Here is an 18,711-nt window from a genome sequence, read left to right as displayed (position 1 = left end):
TCCTACTATCTACTACTGCAGTACATTACTGCTGCAGTAAAAATAAATTTTAATCCTCTGCAAAATAACATAGGTAAGTTGAAACATTTCTTTTAACTTCACTACAGTGAAATTAGAATGAATACATTCATCATTTTGGAATTTTTAGATCCCATCACTGGTCAGCATCTGATTTTGATAATGCCAGTGATTAATCTTGGCCCTAAGGATTTCTGTGTGTGAGTCTCTGCATTTTCCATGTAATTTCTGCTGTAACTTTGCAATGCTACATTCTTCATTTACTCAGAATAAGCGATGAATGCTTATACACCTTTAGAAGTCCAAGGATTCAATGTTCTTAAAATAAAGGACTTTGCACATAAAAACAGCTTTGTCTTTTAATTCCAGAATTCCAAATACTACATAAGCCTGCTGCAAATCAGCAAAAGAATTTGTATCTAAGCATCTTAAATAAATCTGTTTCAAGTGAGTCTACATCTACAAAATGATTCTGTGTTTTGGACTAGCAATCAGTCCTATCAACATTTTTTGCCAATGGGTCTGGCTTTGCTCCTTGTAGAAGGAGAGACCCATTAGGTAGTCTTTTTCAAGTGCAGAGATAAAAGGACAATCCAGTACATACATGCGAGAGATTTTGAGTTGCTGTTGTCAGAAAGAATCTGTCTCCTTCCATTTGTTCTCAGGCTACAAGATCCTTTTGCAATTGGCATGCTTTCATTTTTTTAATTATTTCTCTTCCCCCCCCCCCTTCTTTTTTTTTTTTTTTGTCTCAGCTCCCATCTGCCCCATGAGAAAGAACTTTCAACAAGAATTTCTTGCCTAACTAGTGAAAGAGTCTAAGGAAGAAAGCCGAGGACTTGTATATTGTTTATTTTAGAAAGAGAGTCAAGAATGACAACCTTTCATCCCAACCATCCAGGAAATGAGAACCATAGGACCTGTCTGAGACAGAATTGGGAAGTAACAGCATGAAGTCATAAACACACACACTGACTTCCTGAAAACCGGCAGTAAACCGAAGTTATCCTTGGTCATCCAAGACGATGCCATACCAATAATTCCAAATCCAAGGAAATTTTATTTGAAACATAGTATTTGCATACCACCTATGTTTAGAACATCAAGATACCTAGGGAAGTTCAGAAGGGAACTGCAGGCTAGCGCTCTGTTTCTGACAAGTAATGAAATCATGTGAGTACTTTGCAGAAGCTGTAGTATCACAGCAATAGCCTCCTTGGTGCCAGATTAAAGGTAACCTTCAGGGAGGCCAGCAGAATCAACAGACTGACTCAGCCTAATCTGACTTTAGCTCTACACTTCCTCAGAGGTACCTCAACGGGTTTTTGGATTTATAATCAAATGAAGTGATACGCATTTGCTCTAAAGCACACTGCTGCAGATGAAATAAGCAAGCCAAGAGAAAGTTTTTGTTAACCACTAGATTGCTAAACAAATACTTTCACTCATCCTAACCTCAAAACAACAAAAATTTGCTACATAGTTTCAGCTTACCTTCCTTTCCCTGAGCTGAAGAAAACATTCATTTCTCCAGAGGCTCCTGGTTCCCCACCCACACTTAGAAAACATTCCGCTTTATTTAATGTTTTTGAGAAATATATCACAATGACTTCCATAAATAAACTCTTATCCGTAACATTGTAAGTCCCAAAATTTTGTCTTTTTTCCAAAAAATCAATGGAAACTTCACAGCTGCTGCCTTTCTTTTATGCAGACAAGCCTTTCTCTCTACACTAAAAAGAGAAGAGAAGCAAGGGGGCTGCAGCTTCAGTGGACTGTAGCAGTGTTTGCAATCTAAGCTGAGTTATCAGGTGTGGAGAAGGGAGGGACATAAAAAAGAAAGAGGAAAAGCCAATTTGTAATAGTCATGCAACAAGCATTATTCTCTCACTCAAGAACAGGGTTACTGAAACACAGTTACGCAGCTTGGGAGAGCTTTAGGTCAACAACTTGGTCCCTCCATACACTCAGCAGCTGACTTCACATCAAGGGTACTGTTTAATAGGGGAAATGGACAGGAGCACCCCTCTAACCCCCAAAGACTATAAACTTAGCGTCTTGGCTTTGTTAAAAGCACTTTAAATAGAAACCAGAAGTGTGACTTGAGTCATTCATTCCAGTCTTAAAACAGCACTCTGCTCAACCAAAAAAAATTCAAATATTTGCATAACTCTTTTCTGTAAAGTAGATCATAGCAACAATTAAAAGAGCTTACCCTTCTGCATTCAAATTTCTTGCCAAGGTATAGAGCAGACACTAACTCTCATGTGGAATAGATCACTCATTTGTCAATGTTTTTGAACCTTTGTCACTGCTGCTTTATATTTTCTCATGTACTAGAATAAAAAGAAAAAATATAGATATTAGTTGTGAACTAGTGTATTACGAGAGCATAGACATTATTTTCTCATTCTAAGAAATTTAGTGTAACCAGCTTAATGCAAATGTATTGCACACAACCTTTTCAATAGGATTCTGCTGGAAAGGTCTAAATCAGACTAAAATGCTGGGAGCAATGCAACTGTAGCTTCAAATAGCAATTCTGATTCCAAGTATTTTCCCATAATTTCCTTACCCACAACTGCCCTACACCAACAAAATAACCATTTAACACACAGACCATTTATTAATTTAATTCCACTAAATATGAGACGTGCAAGGCGTGCAGCATTAGACCAAAATCTTGTTCCTTTGAGGAGAATACTGCACTCCCACAGATGCTAGGAAATCTGCCTGTGGAAATAGTACCACATCTGGTTTCAACATAAGGAAGTTCAAGCCATTCTCCTGCAGAACCAGGAGCCAAAGAGGTCTGCTCCTGCTCCGTTTCTGGTTTTACCAGAGAGCAGCATGTGGCCTGGTCCCTCCTAAATAACCACTCTGGCCTTCACTCCTTGATGTTCTCCATTTTAAGATATTTACAGAGGATTTTAAAATTCTCTTACCCTATTCAGTGAATGTTTGGATAAGCCATACCAATTTAAATCTTGATATTTCTGATGATTCATTCCGAGATGTTTAGTTGTACTATTCCCTTCAATCCTCTTGGATCTGTTAACTTTCAGGTATCAAGATATCAAGACCTAGAATTTTACCTAATCAGCAAGGGAGTACTACTTCCCTGATCCATGAAATGAATAAATGACCCTACTTCTTTTAATTAGTCTACCTTTTGCTGCCCTAGTGTAAAAACTCATCTTTGTGAGGAATATGAACTCATGCTATTTCTTTTCCATCATTTCTTGTTTCTCTACTTGATTCCTCTTTCACTGACACGGTTGCTTTTTTTTTCCCTTCACTTTAAGAAAAAAAACAAAAAACAAACAACTCATCATATTATGCAGTCCTTCCCCACCTTGTACCATTTCATCTATTAATTGTCACAGTTTTTTTCATTAGTTCTTAACTGAGTTTCACCTAAATCAACCCAATTAATTATGTTTTCCCATTTTCTTAAGTCATTAGTCAAGGTGGCAAGTAAAACCAGATGACAGCAATGCCTCTAGCACCTTACTTGACAGCTCCCTCAGATTTGATTTATAACTTTTTTTTTTTTACAGTGAAGAACCAGAAAGCTCTTGCATTCAAGGATTTTAAAACCATTTGTCAATTAAAAATTGGAGAAACACAAATGTCAAAGGCTTTTCAGCTACAGCACAGAGCCTATCAAAAATAATTACAGCCTGATACTTACCCCAGTACGATGAATAAATAGGTGATACAGTTAAAAAAAACCCCATTCTTTCATCATATCACTCAGCAGGACAGCATCATACAGTTTCACTGGTGACCTTTCCTCAACTTACCCTTTCTTGAAGGGTCTTGTTAACACCTACTAAGGCTGGAAATTGTTTACTATGGTCTGCTACTTGATAGTACCAGCCACAGCTAGACCAATTTTGGCACTGCATCAGAACTAAAAACCCACTCAGGAGAGGTTTACATTGGTTATTACACTTCTATTAGCTCTCTGCAGCCTGTTTGAAATGATAACGTACCTAAATTGTCCTAGGCTGCATAAAGTCTGTTTGGATTTTTTGCTTCCAAACACACCTCGCACTTGTTGCCATTACGTACTGAAGATACTAGAGATATCATCTAGGGAAACGTAAAGTGAAATATATAGCAAATAAAGCATGCATTCTTTAAGGTGAAATTGTAAATTAAGGTACAAAAGTGTAAATAAGTCAACAAAGGAAGTTCTTGATCATGCTGAACTTCTAGGGTTTTCATTCTCTTCAGCGATTCAGCTGATTTACAAAGATGGCAACCTTCATCTCCCCCCAGGACTCTAAGCATCTTTACTTGGGTTCACATACTCTCAATTGTTTCTCAAGGGTGAAGCAGCTTTCTTGCTAGTTCTCTCCTTTGTTTGTTTTCATATATTCTGTTTTCTTTAGCCTGTGTCACCTTATTTCATTCAAGGCAAATTTCAGTAGCTGGCTCAGAGTCTATTGCAACAGGAATAGATTTGTCAGGGTTACTCAGCTGATGGGCTGTTATTTTCAAGAACTACAATATTCTGTTTTGTTTAAAATGATGATTTATAAGTATTCCATTCCTTATCAAACACGCAATTCTTACCACTAGATCACCCTTATATCTTCATAGAAATGCAAGGAGAAACAGCAATAAAACAGATGACAAACTTGATACTGAGTGACTGAACAATCTTTTTTTTTTTTTATTTTTGTCATCTCTAAGACTTTATACCATCACACATGCACTTGATATTTATGAAAGTGAAATTCTTAAGTTTTCACTGTGGTCTCAATTCAGTAAGAAAGTTAAGCTCGTATTGAACTTTAACCTCTGACTGTCTCTACTGAAAGCTAGCCACATGATCAAATATTACTCAAATCTAGACCCAGATTCTTACTAAAGTTTATTTTAAGTAAAGGCACTTTTTGTTCATTTTGTGTTCCTAGTCAAGAAGCAGAATAGTATCAGAGGCAGAAAGGCTTCAGGTCCTTATTCTAGTCATGCTACTAGGGACTGAAGCATAACCTACCAAACAAACTTACTATCTTTGAATACTAATATTTCAAATAATTTCATTTAGCAAGTTGCTGATAGTTTCAGTTATTTATGTACTTCAAAAGAGTTGCCAGTGGTTCAGCAAATTCATTAACTAAATCCTTTAATACTCAATAGGGTATGTCCTTCAGACATGCTGATTTGTAGTGTTTGTGTATACCACACCTTCATTACTGGCTTTTTATCAACAAGTTAGTAGAAAAACTCCACAACTTTCTCCCTCATTTGTCCTATAGATCTCTAGTTAAGAAACAATTGGTAAGTCCTCTAAAAAACAACCCTTGACAAAAAAAAACTTGAAAAAAAATCTGAAAAAGATTCTTGTTTGCTAGTTTGCCTCTTTTTCTATAATTAGCAAGAATGCATTCTGCCTTTCATGCTCCTCCTGTAACTTGGTAAGCTAAGTCCAAAGAAGACCCCAAAAGTACGACTAATGATACAGTATACTAGTAGAATAAAAGCCAAGTGCTAATACATCAGAAACATTTTCTAAAAGGCTGTATACTGCACCACAACGTTCTAATTTCACTGCTTTGTTATTCTGCCAAACAAAATGTGTGTCAATTTTAGTAATTACGCAATACATCATGCTCACCTATTGCACTTACTTCTATCATGCCTTTATAGGAATACCAAGATAATAAATGCTGAAGGTCATTTGTGTAAGAGAGTGTGTTCCAGAGTTACAACGTACAAAGATTTTTTCCTGTCATCGAACGTGAAATGTATGCTGTACCATTTCATCATCATGACCGTATTGAACTCAACAAGCAAATGCTGTACCCTCACACTGATCCTCTATTTCTTAAATTTTTCTTTAAAAAAAAAAAAAAAAAGGCAGAAGGTAGAGAAGTGGTAATTTCAGCTTTTGCAATAATGTATTTTTGTTTCTACTCCAAATCTGTGCTATTTAAGAGTTTGATGTTGAGTTTAAGAGTTGAGTTGAGTTGTGTTGTTCACACCTAGATTGAAACCTCACTCATGAGATTCAAACTCTGCTTAATTAAAAAAGTTTAACCACTTTTACTTGCCTCTCCGTAATTTTTCTTGTAACTACACAGTAACAGTATCCAACTGCACTTCCCACTGTAAAAGCAGAACAAGAGAAAAGGTCATGGGACACTCTGGAAGGAAACACTCATTAATGTAGCATTCAAGGCTGGATCAGAAGAAGCAATGGAACTGGGAATCACTGACCCAACGGCTCTACTCCTTTTTGCTTATTTGCAATTCATCCTACAGTGCCTGAAGCCATTGACATAGCTGCCTGCCAGCAAATTGTGATTCAGAAACTCATTCATATTGCACTGTTCACAGCCACTGTAACCAGAATTTCAAGAATTACATTTATAGAGCAGCTCTCAGCAGAAGGACTCGGATGTGCAGCAGAAACTTAGGGCAATTCACCGGCTGTATTCAAGGCACAAACATTTCAGAAATGATGAAGAGAGGTCCTTAAACTGGAATTATCAAAGACATGGAAGTCCCTTTGCTGTGGTCTGTTCTCGTACAAAAGCCAACAGTTTATCTCAGAGTACAGCAGCAGCTCTCCAGCTTTAAGTAGTTGGTAAAACAGTATTTGTAGCACTACCTCTCCTCATTTACACCTTCTGATTATCATAATAAAAATATTTATAAGTGCACTATATATAAAAATTGTAAAGAATTTTTTCACCTACACATGTCAAAAAGGTTTGGCAATCATGCACAGGGCAGCCCTACCCACATCATATAACAACACACAGGAAGGGAAGCACATTTAAGAAACTCAGCAATCAGAATACATTCCAAATTATAGAAGTCCCAGTACGTAATATAAGTTCTTCCTAAATTTCTGGTATTTACTGTACCTTCAAGAGAGGGAAGATGCCTCTTTGTAATTATAGCTTAATGAAAGCTATGCCAATTTTAGTCAAGGCTATAAAATCTGAGCAAGGTACAGTATACTTGACATCATCTCAGAGCAAAATGTTCCAAACCATTTAAACTTTGCTCTTTGAAAACTCTTGGATGAATAACCACACTTGTCCTAGTGGACACATACAGCACATCTGTTGCAGATACACTTATCTTGATTACACATTTTAAAAAAAAATTTCCAAACCTTAAATCTACATGAAATGAAACAGTCTCCATAGCCCCCAACAGTCTCAACTGAACTCCCCTTTCTAGCTTTGGTTACACCCATCCCTGTCAGCCTATCTTCTTCAGTTCACAGATGCATCCCCTATTGCATTCTTATGTAATTTCAATGCAATTAGTACTCTCTTTCTTTTGCAAAATACTTTACATACTTCTTCTTTTGCAAGGTCATGAAAATAATATTTATAGATATTCCGGTCCAACAGATGTAAAACAAACCTGCTATTCTATAGACAGGATTAGAAGTCTTCTATGTCTCACCACCTTGGTATCTATGTACTTCATATTACAATTGGCTTTACTCACCCATAAACTAGTGCTAACAATATAGGGTACTTTTGTATCTTGGATCTGTGTTGTAATGTGATATGATCTTGACTAAATCATAATGCTAACATGTAAAGGCCTAAAGTAAAGTCTAAAGTGGGTGATAAAGAGGAAAGCAAAGATGAAGTACTCAAAAGAATTAAAGCCACCCTGCAATATAAACGTTACAGTAGTGCCATAAAATAATGAGCTATGGCAGATTAAGCAAGGAAGCAGCTAGAACATGGGTTAAGTAACAGCAAAAGTACTCCAGTTGAAAAGAAACCTCTTGACAAGTCCTATGGTTGTCTTTCCCATACAGTCTTTAAAAAAGGTTGGGAGGGAGTTTTGAAAACTTCGATGTGGTGACAGGAGCTTTCAATGAAATAAAAATGAGCAAAACAATCAGTACAAAAATCAAAACCCACTAAGCCAAGTTCTTCTCTTAAGGTTAATTCAGGAAGCAGGGTGCTAGGGTGCTTCTCAGGGGAGGATAGCTCTGACTTCTTACAGTTCAAAATCACATTGTCCTCTATACAAGGAAAAGACAAGAAAAAAAAATAAAGGATTAAGTAAATTCCCAGGTTAGAGACAGTCATTTCTCACACTTTAAATAAGAATGTATTTGCAAAGATGAAACAGGCATTCTTAAGCAGGGAAGAAACAAAGTAGATTATTGCTCAGTTCCTCTGTATAAGAGAAATTTATCTCAGGGATATTTTGAAGCTCTCTAAGACTAGAGAAATAAGCAATATATACAGCCCTGTCACAGGATGCAACAACTGTTTTACTCCTACTTTTTAATATATGCCCAAATATCATTTAGAATATCTCTGACCAGAGCAAGGAAAATCTCCTTACAATTGCAGAGAAGTCCCAAAACTTGACTGCACCCTAAAGAATCAAAAGCAAACCGAAGAACTGCAATGTAAAATCCTCCTTTTCCTACAGCTTCCTCATAAGCAGCAGGTCCAGTTAAGGGTACACATGAATTGTTTTAACACATTAATATGGGGTGCTTAAAACCGATTCAGAGCACATCTTTAGGATATACATTTTCACTTGTCTCACCAAGTATTCAGGCAGTGCATCACCACTGACAGGTCAACAGCTGCAGGTCTCAGCAGAGATCATTCCTTCACGCTGCCCTCCAGATACTGGGAAGGAGTACAGGGGCATTTTAGTCAGCTAGCACAAGTCACTGGCTAATCCGAATTACTCTGCTCAGCGCTGACAAGCCAACTAGGACCCACTAACTAGCCTTCACTGCTGTGATGAGGTTTGGCCTAACTGCCAGAACAAACAAAATAGTCAATGAACCCATTTTATTTTCAGACAATACATTTCATATTTTGTTTTTCTTGATAATGTCATGAATTTGTTTTCTCCTTGTTCTGTTGTTATTCTCACTAAAAATCAATAATGTAGAAAACATGACAATTTACACGCTGCAGGAGAGCCGTACAACAGAAATTTTCCCCAAAACACGAAAGAACAACAAAGCATAAAAATCAGACAGGCCAGTGACTTGAGAGTTAAGATACAGTTCTGTGCTTACTTCTTACTAACCATTAAATGTCACCTAACTGTGTCTCAATTACTGACCTGGAGAATGGAGATGGTATGAGTGCACCAAGCTGAATGAGTAAGCAAAACACTCCTGGAAAAATGAGAAAGAGACTCACAGGAGTTTTCAGCTATTGGTAGGTGGTATTTATTTTGGAGGGCAAATTAAGTAGGGGAAGATGACAGAAATGAAAATATGTTTTGCTGTATGATAAGTAAGTACCATGTATGAATACAAATCTTTACTAGTACACCTCATTTATTTATTTTAACCTTCTCCCAAAATATTTACAAGAAATTGAATCAAAACAGTTACCAAACAAGAACTCCATACAGATCTACTGTGGAAAGTAATACACAGCTCCTTGCCTTACAACAGACAGTGCCAGCCTGGCGTTCATTATCCAAGAAATGATCACACCAATTTTTCCTCAATAGCCAGTCTTCACACACATACAAACCCCTTATTCTCATATAAACTGATCTGCACATATACATACATATGAGATAGTTGTTTACAAACATAAATACAAAAGCTTGCCCCAGTACACTTTAATGCATATTATAAAAGATGCCACAGAAACAAGAAGAAATTCACTGACCAGCTAGTATTTATATTCCGCAAGAAAAGAACAGGATAAGAAATCTTTAAATGTCTATGGTGTCGATGAAAAAATCCAAACGAAGATATTCGATTGGCAGAATATTTTAATTCATGTGGAGATTTTTAAAAAGCTTTTCTGATCTATACCCACATGCTAAAGCACCTGTGAGATTAAATAGTTTCAAGCACATCATGACAGCCTCGTGAGCTTGAAAGAACAGTGACAAAACAGCACACTAATTCACTTAAAAAAAAATGCATAAGGCAGTGAACTACTTTTCCTTAAGTCTTTGAGGAATGAATAGCAGTATGTATACATGCAAGCACATACACTTGCGTGTGTGTATATATACGCATAGAGCACCAATATACAATTTCTCTACATTTTATACGTCAGTTACTGATCTCAGCGGTACCATTCCCAGGACAGCCTCAAAAGCAGGCAAGCAATCTTTCCTTCAGCTGTTTACTCCTTTCCCCTCTAAGTCTGAGTGGGGATGAGAAAGGGAGAACAATTCACGGCTTAGAAGCCGAGATTCAGCTCCCTCTCCTCTGTACACTTCATAATGTAATTATAGAACTGTTTCTTGCTCAGCATGACTCATGCAAGACCATGCACATGTTTTCTGTGACTCAAGCGTGTGAGCACGCCAAGAGTCAGAGTTCCTTGCTGACAGTAAAAATACCTCTGCCTTCAAGAGCAGCTTTGCCTGGTGAAGCTGTTCTGTACACTGTGCTGCATTTATTCCCACAGGGTCCCTCTTCATTATAAAAGGTTTATATTGCAACCCTGTGTGGTGTGGGATTTACTGTTTGGTAAGGATGGTTTCCTCATACAGCTGCTGTAGCCTGGCAAGTTCAAAGTATTGCTTGCATTACCCAGAAATACTGCCCACGCACATCCACTGCAGAATGAATAGCGGCAGATGAAATCAGCCCAGAATGTATTACACCACTGCAGAATTAACAGAGGCAGATGAAATTAGCCCAGAACATATCACGCTCACCATGCAGCAAAAAGCAGTCTCCACAGCAAGAAACACCAGTGATGACCTGAAAACATACTGCAAATGCATATCTCTGACTAGGAAATTTTGTTTAAAGATAGGAAAGTCACGCATCACTATAAAATCATGAGTCAAACATTTAAGAAGAGCTGTTAAATGGGAAGTCTCATGAAACATCATTAACAAATGGAGATGAAACTAACAAAAAAACCCCGAACAACACTTTAGTTGTACTAAGTCAGATTTCCGTGTGTACTCCAGACATTATTTGTTACCACAGTAATAAAACAAGATAGTGATTACAAACATTGTCTGAAGACAGATATAAAGCTGGGAATGGAGCTAGAGGAGACAGGGAAGGAGGAGAATAGACACCAACAAATTAAATTTAATTGCTGGAAGTTGGGGGTGGGGGGGGAAATCTATAGTAGATGACTGTACTAAATGGATTCCCTCACCCCATAAAGCCTTGGGAAATATTCCCTTTACATTTCAAAAAGGACAATCTTGTGCTTAGTAAGTTCAGTAAACAAAGCTGAGTGTTGAGTGAGGAATGCCAGAAAAGTTTTCCAGTTTGCTAAGCTGCCTTGTCAACAGAAATACAAGGCTGTGGTTAGGTTCAACTACCTAGCACACTAATTATTCACTCCTGAAAAAGCTGTGTTTTTCAGGCTTTACTGAAGTCCAAATTGCAATACACAAATTAAGATTATTTTGAAACAGCCAACACATAAGCATCATCACATGTCCTAACTTCTCTTTTTATTGTGACTTCAAAACATCTGCACGTCGGAGGCAATCCTACATTCAACCTCACAGCCCTCCTCAAATGCAAAAACATATTTCAAGTTTGAGACACCAAGGCGTCATACAGATCAAGCCTGAACTTTTCAGCAAGCACTAAACTTTGTTCTCAGATTTACAACAGTTTCACCATTTAAAACCTGTGAAAATCCAGAGAAGTGATTGCCGCTTGTTCCTCACCCCCAGAGCAACAGTCACATCACTATATTTAAGCCACTGGATACACTGGTTTTTCAGCGCAGGAGCTTGAGATCTAGTAGTTCTACAAAAACACAACCAAAACTAGAATTCAAACCTGTCTCTGTAAGCCTGCAATCTGCTTGTCTCAAGCTGATTTAAGGAGGCGCATACTCTGCTTTTTACCTCCTGTTTGGATGGCAATTTTGATTTAAACGTTCCGACAAGTTACTCATTTGGGGCCAGAAAAGAATTGGTTTTATTTGGTGATAAAAGTTTGATTAGGCTTGTGATTTATAAGAAATTATTTAAATAAGGCGAGGTTACAGATGACAGCTTGCCTAAATCCACACAGCCCAGAGCTGTGTAAAACAGAGTAACTTGAGCATCACAGCCCTTGAAAGTGTGATTTATGATGATTTAATCTTTCCACAAATGGGTATAGAAAGAAAACAGAACTGTTATGCCTGGAAAATAAAATTGCCAACACAAATATTGTAGCCTGAGTAGTTTTCTAAATGGCCATATTACTTCCCAATAATAAAATACATTTGCTCTGTATGCAGACAGAAAGTAGTGAGCAAATGCATTGAACATCAAAATATAATTTAGTTTAACTCTTCAATCCTGGGTTTATTTAAGAAAAGAACCCAAACAATTTGAAGTTTTCCAAATGGTAAATAAATAGATTAAGAGCTCCAAATCATACAATACTCAATCCCAACTAACTGATACCTCTTTTAACATAATGTGGATAGCAGCCACGTATTGATATACAGTCACATTTGGAGCAGCTGACAGTGACATCACTTCGTATGAGAAAATGCCCGCAGTACAGAAGTTATCCAAAGGATAAAATGTATATCATCCGATACATTAGATGTAGCTGCTTTAATTGTTGCTGTTATCAAAACTCGTGACTAAGTGATGTCACCATCTATTGATTCAGTAACATTCAGGACTGTTGATAAAAAATGCCTTCACTAGTAAAGGTAGAGAATTTTGTACATTGACACTCAACCAACTGCTAAGGATTGGCAGGGTTCGGAGATGAGCCCCTGCCACCTGCACATGAATATGTATCAAGTGTTCATTTGATCAGTAAAAAAAGAAGTTACAGTGATTACAACTAAAACATACAGAGCACCATTTAAAGAAAGACTAAGGAAGTTATTTCAGCCCACAGGATTTCTGTATCAGATACAATGACACCATCAGAACATACACTGACCCTCCAGATATTCTGCAGCACGTTGCTTCTAATCAAGGCTTCAAAAAAAGAAAAAAAAATTATCAAATCAGGACAGACAGGCTGAGGCACTGGCAGTTGCCAACCTGAAAGACTAACAGTGAATCTGTCTGAAGGCAAAAACTCCATCCAGCTTCCAGGAAAAGTTGTAATCTGACCCACTATCCTTGCCTAAAAATCTGAATTTGCATGATTCAAACTGCAGAATGATTGCCTCGCTTAGTATTTTGAGCTCATACAGTGAACGCTGCTGCCACATACTCCTCACAAAAGGTCTTCACCTGAGCTTTCAGACTGTCTCACACATTAAGTTCCCATGGCTAAGTCTCTGCTGTGCTGTCATACTGCATCCCCTTAGATTTTTCTGAAAAGTTTACTGTTGATTACCATATCACAGACCTACCCTTGGAAGCACTGTTGATTATATCACTTGTGCCACTCTGTAATGGCCTAAGCACACCCTTGCACAGTCCTTCAGCCCCAGCCTGGATTTCCCCCCTACTTGGCAGGATCTCAGTTGAGATTAGAACCATTTGGAGTACCTGGGACCCTCCTCCCACAACACTGTACTTCTGTGTACAGTGGACAGCATCTAAATCAAAGTCTTCCTCCCCTGCGTGCTACTCATTCCACGTCAGCAGTCTTTCCACGTGCAGAACTCAATGGTTTAAAAAAAAAACCCACAAAAAACAATTTCTCATCCTCTACTATTTTATGTTATGACCATGTCATAACACAAAATTGATAGGTAAAAGAAGGAGGAAAAAAAAAAGCCAGGCAACTAAGTGGAATCATGAATAAAATGAAGCTCAAGAAAATGGGGGAAAAAGTGTCAAGTATCTAGTAAATAAGACATTACTTTGCAAATTGTAATAGTGTTTCTCTACAGTGATCACAGCTTTTAAAGATCCTCAGTGTTACTCTGCTCATGGCTATGCTTCACGCCTTGGACACAATATTGTCATCTACCCTTGGCTGTATCCACTTTGCCCTTAATTACAGGCATGGAGCATCCAACCAAAGGCATAACATGAACCATGACTGCCCTCGTGGATGGAAGCAATGCAAGGAATGAGGATCACAAGCTTCACTGAAAATCCCAGAATTATACCGATATTGGAACAGCATCGCAGAGGGAAATTTACACCCACTTTTCCTTAAAGTGGCTTGGTTGATACAAAACATAGATGTTAGAAGCATCACCCAGCTTCATCCTGGAGATTTCATCCTGTTTCTCAGGAGTAATCCAAGAAAAAAAAAAAAAAGAAAACCTCTTACATAAATTAAAACAATGTATAAATTCACAGGTGCAAAACTAGAAGTTGCCCAGCACAGTGCATGGAGCACTGGAGTTGCAACATTTTTAGCATCCATGGCAAATTCCTCGGCGTTATCTCAAATTGTCCAGGCCATTGAGACATTCTCCTTCTTTTAAGAAAAATCCTAATTGCCATTAGACACAGGCGATGAATAACAGTTGACATGACAAACTATGTAGACAACCTACTGTTTAAATCAAGAAACATTTCAGCATTTATTTATATGAGGTTAGATGGTAGAGAAGGTTATATACAGGACATCAATTGAAATTTCAATCTTCAGATATGTTTTAAATGTAAATAAGTAGACTGTATCCAGGAAAAGGTGAGGGAGGCAATACAGAAACCAAGACTGACAAACTACAAACCTACATTTAATTATCAGTCACTAAAATAGACTGCGTATTTTAATCTAAAATAGAGATATTTTATAGGTACTTATACAATGGAAAAACTCCTTTAGCAAGAAGTAAAACAATTATTTTTTTTAAAGTATTTTAGATGGGTTTCTCAACCATATCATCAGATGAATGTATTATACTTTTTATAAATCTATAAGATGGTTAAGTTCAATTTTCATCTGAATTTTTAAAAGCTCTCACAGATTTATTCGCTAAACATATTCCACTACAAAAGCCTGTTTAGCTGTAATCAGTGACCTAAAGCCAGATATACTCCAACTTTGTTTTGCAAATCACATTATATAAAGCAAGGATAAGCCTAAGTCATAGTGAAAAAATATACTAGATTGATAAAACACTTTTAGATAAGAAGCTCAAAAATTATCCCTGCACCAAAGCTATTAATAAGATTAGATTTAAACATCTCTGACAAGTTTCAAACAAAGTAAATTATAGATGTCACCTACAAGAAACACAACACTCCGTATAACATTCTTTCAGCATTTTCTATGTTTAATTAAGGATCCTATGGTCAATCTGAATGCAGATATTCAGCAACGCAAAGACTAAAAGACAGCTTTACTAGATGCCATACATCACTCTTCCCCAAGGTCTCACCACTGAAGAAACAAACTTCCGTGAGTTTCCCCTGAGATAAGAGGCATCCTGTAGTATTTATGTGGATCTGGAAGGCTGTTTTCAGATGCTACTTACACTAGATAAAAATGCTTCCCTCCCCATCTTCAACTCCCTTACAGTAATGACCACCACCATCACTTCTACCACCACCTCAGCTGCATTTCACATAGATATTCTCTACAATTTTAAGCAAACTCACTCGCACTGGAATCAAGTGCGACATTCCCAGTCAGGCACAGGCAATACACTTCATCTTACTCTGGTTCCCAATGGCTATCTAATATCTCCCACTAAAACACAGTATTTGGCTTTGTCGTCATTTGGACACAGTCACCCCTGCAATGGATGAACAGGCCAAGGTTTTGGCAAGGTCATTTATAATTGTAAATGCATCCAGTCTGGCCTGTCACAGAAATAGGAAGATACGCAGTAAGTTAACTAGGAGAGAAGATAAGGTACAGCCCCTTTCTTCCACTAAAGCTTGTTTTGATCTTTTAAAATGGGTGAGAGTCATCTTCACAGAAACCCTAAACTAGTTAGAGTTCTTACTGTTCTTACTCTTTGGTAAATTTATCTTCCTGCAATTCATCCTGACTCTAGTGTTCATTTTTCAGTCAGTAACTGGTCCTCCCCTCTCCCTATTTGAAACCATTTTTTTGGTTCATATGCGTGTCTCATCTTTACTTTTCCCCTCCTTTCCTTTCTTGGTTAAAATCTCTCTCTGCTGAGATGACGGAAATCACACCCTATACTGACTGGCGATGGGAGACCAATGCCCACAGTAATCCAACCATTTCTGGACTGGGCTGTTACAAGGACCTTGCATTTTGTGCTCTGCTATTGCAGACTGCTATTGCTGGCTTCGGACAGCATACTATTCCAGTTTAACACAACTGTGATGGAGCTTTGGTGATGTCATGCTTGGCAAACATTTGACTAAATAAGGGAAAATATTGCTTCTAAATGGTCTCTAAACACAGTTCTGTTGTAAAAAGGTCCAAATGCAGTACTGGCTGTACAAAGGGGCAACCATTATATACTCAAAATCTGCATTGCTACTCCATAGCCTTCAATGCACTAATTTTTATAATATCATAACTTCAGCCTATCAGCATCTTCTTGCCAGGTTAGGGTCTGAATCAATGGCTCTTTTCCAAATGAGATGAAAAACCTATCAGGTATTCCTTCATTTGGTAACCTTTATGATTACTAAACATTTATACTTAGCAAAAAGAGATAAAGAAAAGGACATCCCGTCTTATTTGCATATTACAGGTGTGTCTGCTTCAAACACAGGTTCAACCCTGTAACCGTTCACTTTCCCACCAAATACTATAGAGGGTAAAAGCCTGATGGACTCATTTGGACAGTTCAATTTTGCTGTTAAGACCGTTGCTAGACATTCTGTCTTATTCTTCAGGATGTGTGTTGCCCTTTCATGCCTAGAGGCACATTGTAATACTACCCAAAAAAGCCCCCAAAAAGGTATGAGTAAAATTCAGGTTGTACTACATTATTTTAGTCTTGCTACCATTTCCTGAATTTTGTTGAGACACAATATCGTATTCACTTTCACAAACGCTAATATTTCATTATAACAAGTTAGGCCTGGACAATCTTTATGTGCACACATAATAATCAAAAGCACAATTGCCAAGTGGGGAAAAACCATCTCGAGTTTTGGGGATTCTATAAAGCATATATACGCAAAGTAAAATGCCACAAACCCGTAGCAGAGAGAGCTCCTCTATTCAGACATAAACTTTAATCCCCAAGATCCAGCTCTACTACGGATACCAAGCACAATCACTTCTGAGGGTTTCCACAGACCGGGGCAGGAAGGCCGGTGCTGTGACTCTGATACAGCCGCCAGATCTAGACACAGTGAAGCCCCGTATGAGCCCAGCTCCACGGGGATAACAAGGGAATCAACTCCTGATCCAACACAAGCTCCCTCCAACATCTCTGCAGGAATTTCATCTGATCCGAGTTCTACCTTCTCTGGCTGCATTCACGCTAGGAAACAATTACTTTTAAAAAACCACCTAATATCTGTATTTTTCCATTTCAGATTAGATGAAACCTAAATCTGCAGTGGAGAGATAAAATAATTTTTAAAACGGCCAGGTATAAAAACATAATTCATTCTTGTCATATAGAGGAAAAGCATGGATAGTACTTTTAAATATATTATGAGGAGATTATATGTATGAGCATAGTCCAACAGTAAACAGACATTTCTTCTCAGAGGCCTGGACTACTAGAATACTAAAACCAGTATTTAACTGCAAAAATGCAGCTGACCTTCTGTTAAGGCACAGTAATGTTCATACAGTCAAAGCCAAGAGTAATGTAGCTAGCCCAACTGGAAAAACATTAAGATACATATACTCAGGAAAATCCAGGATATGAGACAGTTAGTAGAGACTAGCAAAATATGGAATCAGCATTTTATAACAGTGAAGTCTTTGGTCAAGTAAACTTCAGAGTCTTATAGATTTTGCGCTTATTTTACCTACTTTACTGTCTATCGGGTTATGTCAAACCTCCCTCAGTAGGAAAGAAGGCTAGTCCAGCTGAGAAAGAACTGCAAAAACTACTCGAGTTGATAATAAGACATTAATGATACCAATATGGGACGCTAAATGAAGGAAAGATACCCTACCCTCATTTCACCTGATTATTTTCTACAATAAAATACTAACTAACTGTAGCTCTTAAAACTCAAGAGCACGCGCACACCCATACCCAAGCCCCTTATTACCAAGACAACAGTGAAGGTTTTTCATCACTTCCTGCAGAACTCCTAACAGGGTACTAACCCTAAGCAAGACTGTTGGGTGAACAAAGAAAAGACTCTTTGATTTATCATAGTAAGGTAGAATGAGACACAAAAACCTCTTGCTAACTCCTATCAAAGGCTCTGTAGGTTATCAGTTTACCTAAGTGAGAAATGCCCTGGATATCATCCGAAATCATTAAAAACCCTGGTTAATACTTAAGCTCTCCTGACAGGTAGCTGGGGCGTGGGGGGAAGTTGACGGGAGCCTTTCCCTCTAGTTAAGTATAACTTGACTCAGACCCCTAATGCACTGAAGCCCTAGAAATTATTTTTTCTTATTAACTAACGTTGTGATTATTAATGAAACTTCAAGTGATGAACATATCCATGTTGACAATCACTACAAAGGTACCTTTATTTGAAAAGTACTTTTCATTTTCTGCATCCGTAAAATGAAATTATCACAGCTTTACCAATTACCAGTCACGTGCCAAAACAGGTTTTCTATAACCAGACTTGTGACCAGATCAGAATCCCAAGGACATCCTCGTGTATCAAACCATACCACTACCACAAATAACCACACTAAAAAGACCGGCCTGGTTAAACAGAGAACTTAGGCTAGAACTTAAGGGAAAAAAGAGAGCCTATTTGCTCTGG

The 18,711-nt window shown here is 37.8% G+C and overlaps 1 protein-coding gene across 10 annotated transcripts in view; it reads right to left on the bottom strand.

Moving 5' to 3' along the window:
* Positions 1-18,711, bottom strand: part of GULP1 (GULP PTB domain containing engulfment adaptor 1) — a 163,459-nt gene that overhangs the window by 104,724 nt on the left and 40,024 nt on the right. For 6 of the 10 annotated variants that reach the window (XM_068407587.1, XM_068407589.1, XM_068407586.1 and 3 more), the window contains one exon: positions 2,234-2,354. The exons of 3 other annotated variants lie outside the window; for them this stretch is intronic. The gene's annotated coding sequence lies outside the window, so the exon portion shown is untranslated. Of the gene's footprint in view, positions 1-2,233; positions 2,355-6,086; positions 6,142-18,711 lie in introns of all 10 variants that reach the window. One more of the 10 variants, XM_068407588.1, reaches the window with a different exon arrangement.

Source organism: Nyctibius grandis, chromosome 9 (assembly GCF_013368605.1).
Source record: "Nyctibius grandis isolate bNycGra1 chromosome 9, bNycGra1.pri, whole genome shotgun sequence".
Taxonomy (NCBI): Eukaryota; Metazoa; Chordata; class Aves; order Nyctibiiformes; family Nyctibiidae; genus Nyctibius; species Nyctibius grandis.
This window is presented reverse-complemented; position numbering and strand designations above follow the sequence as displayed.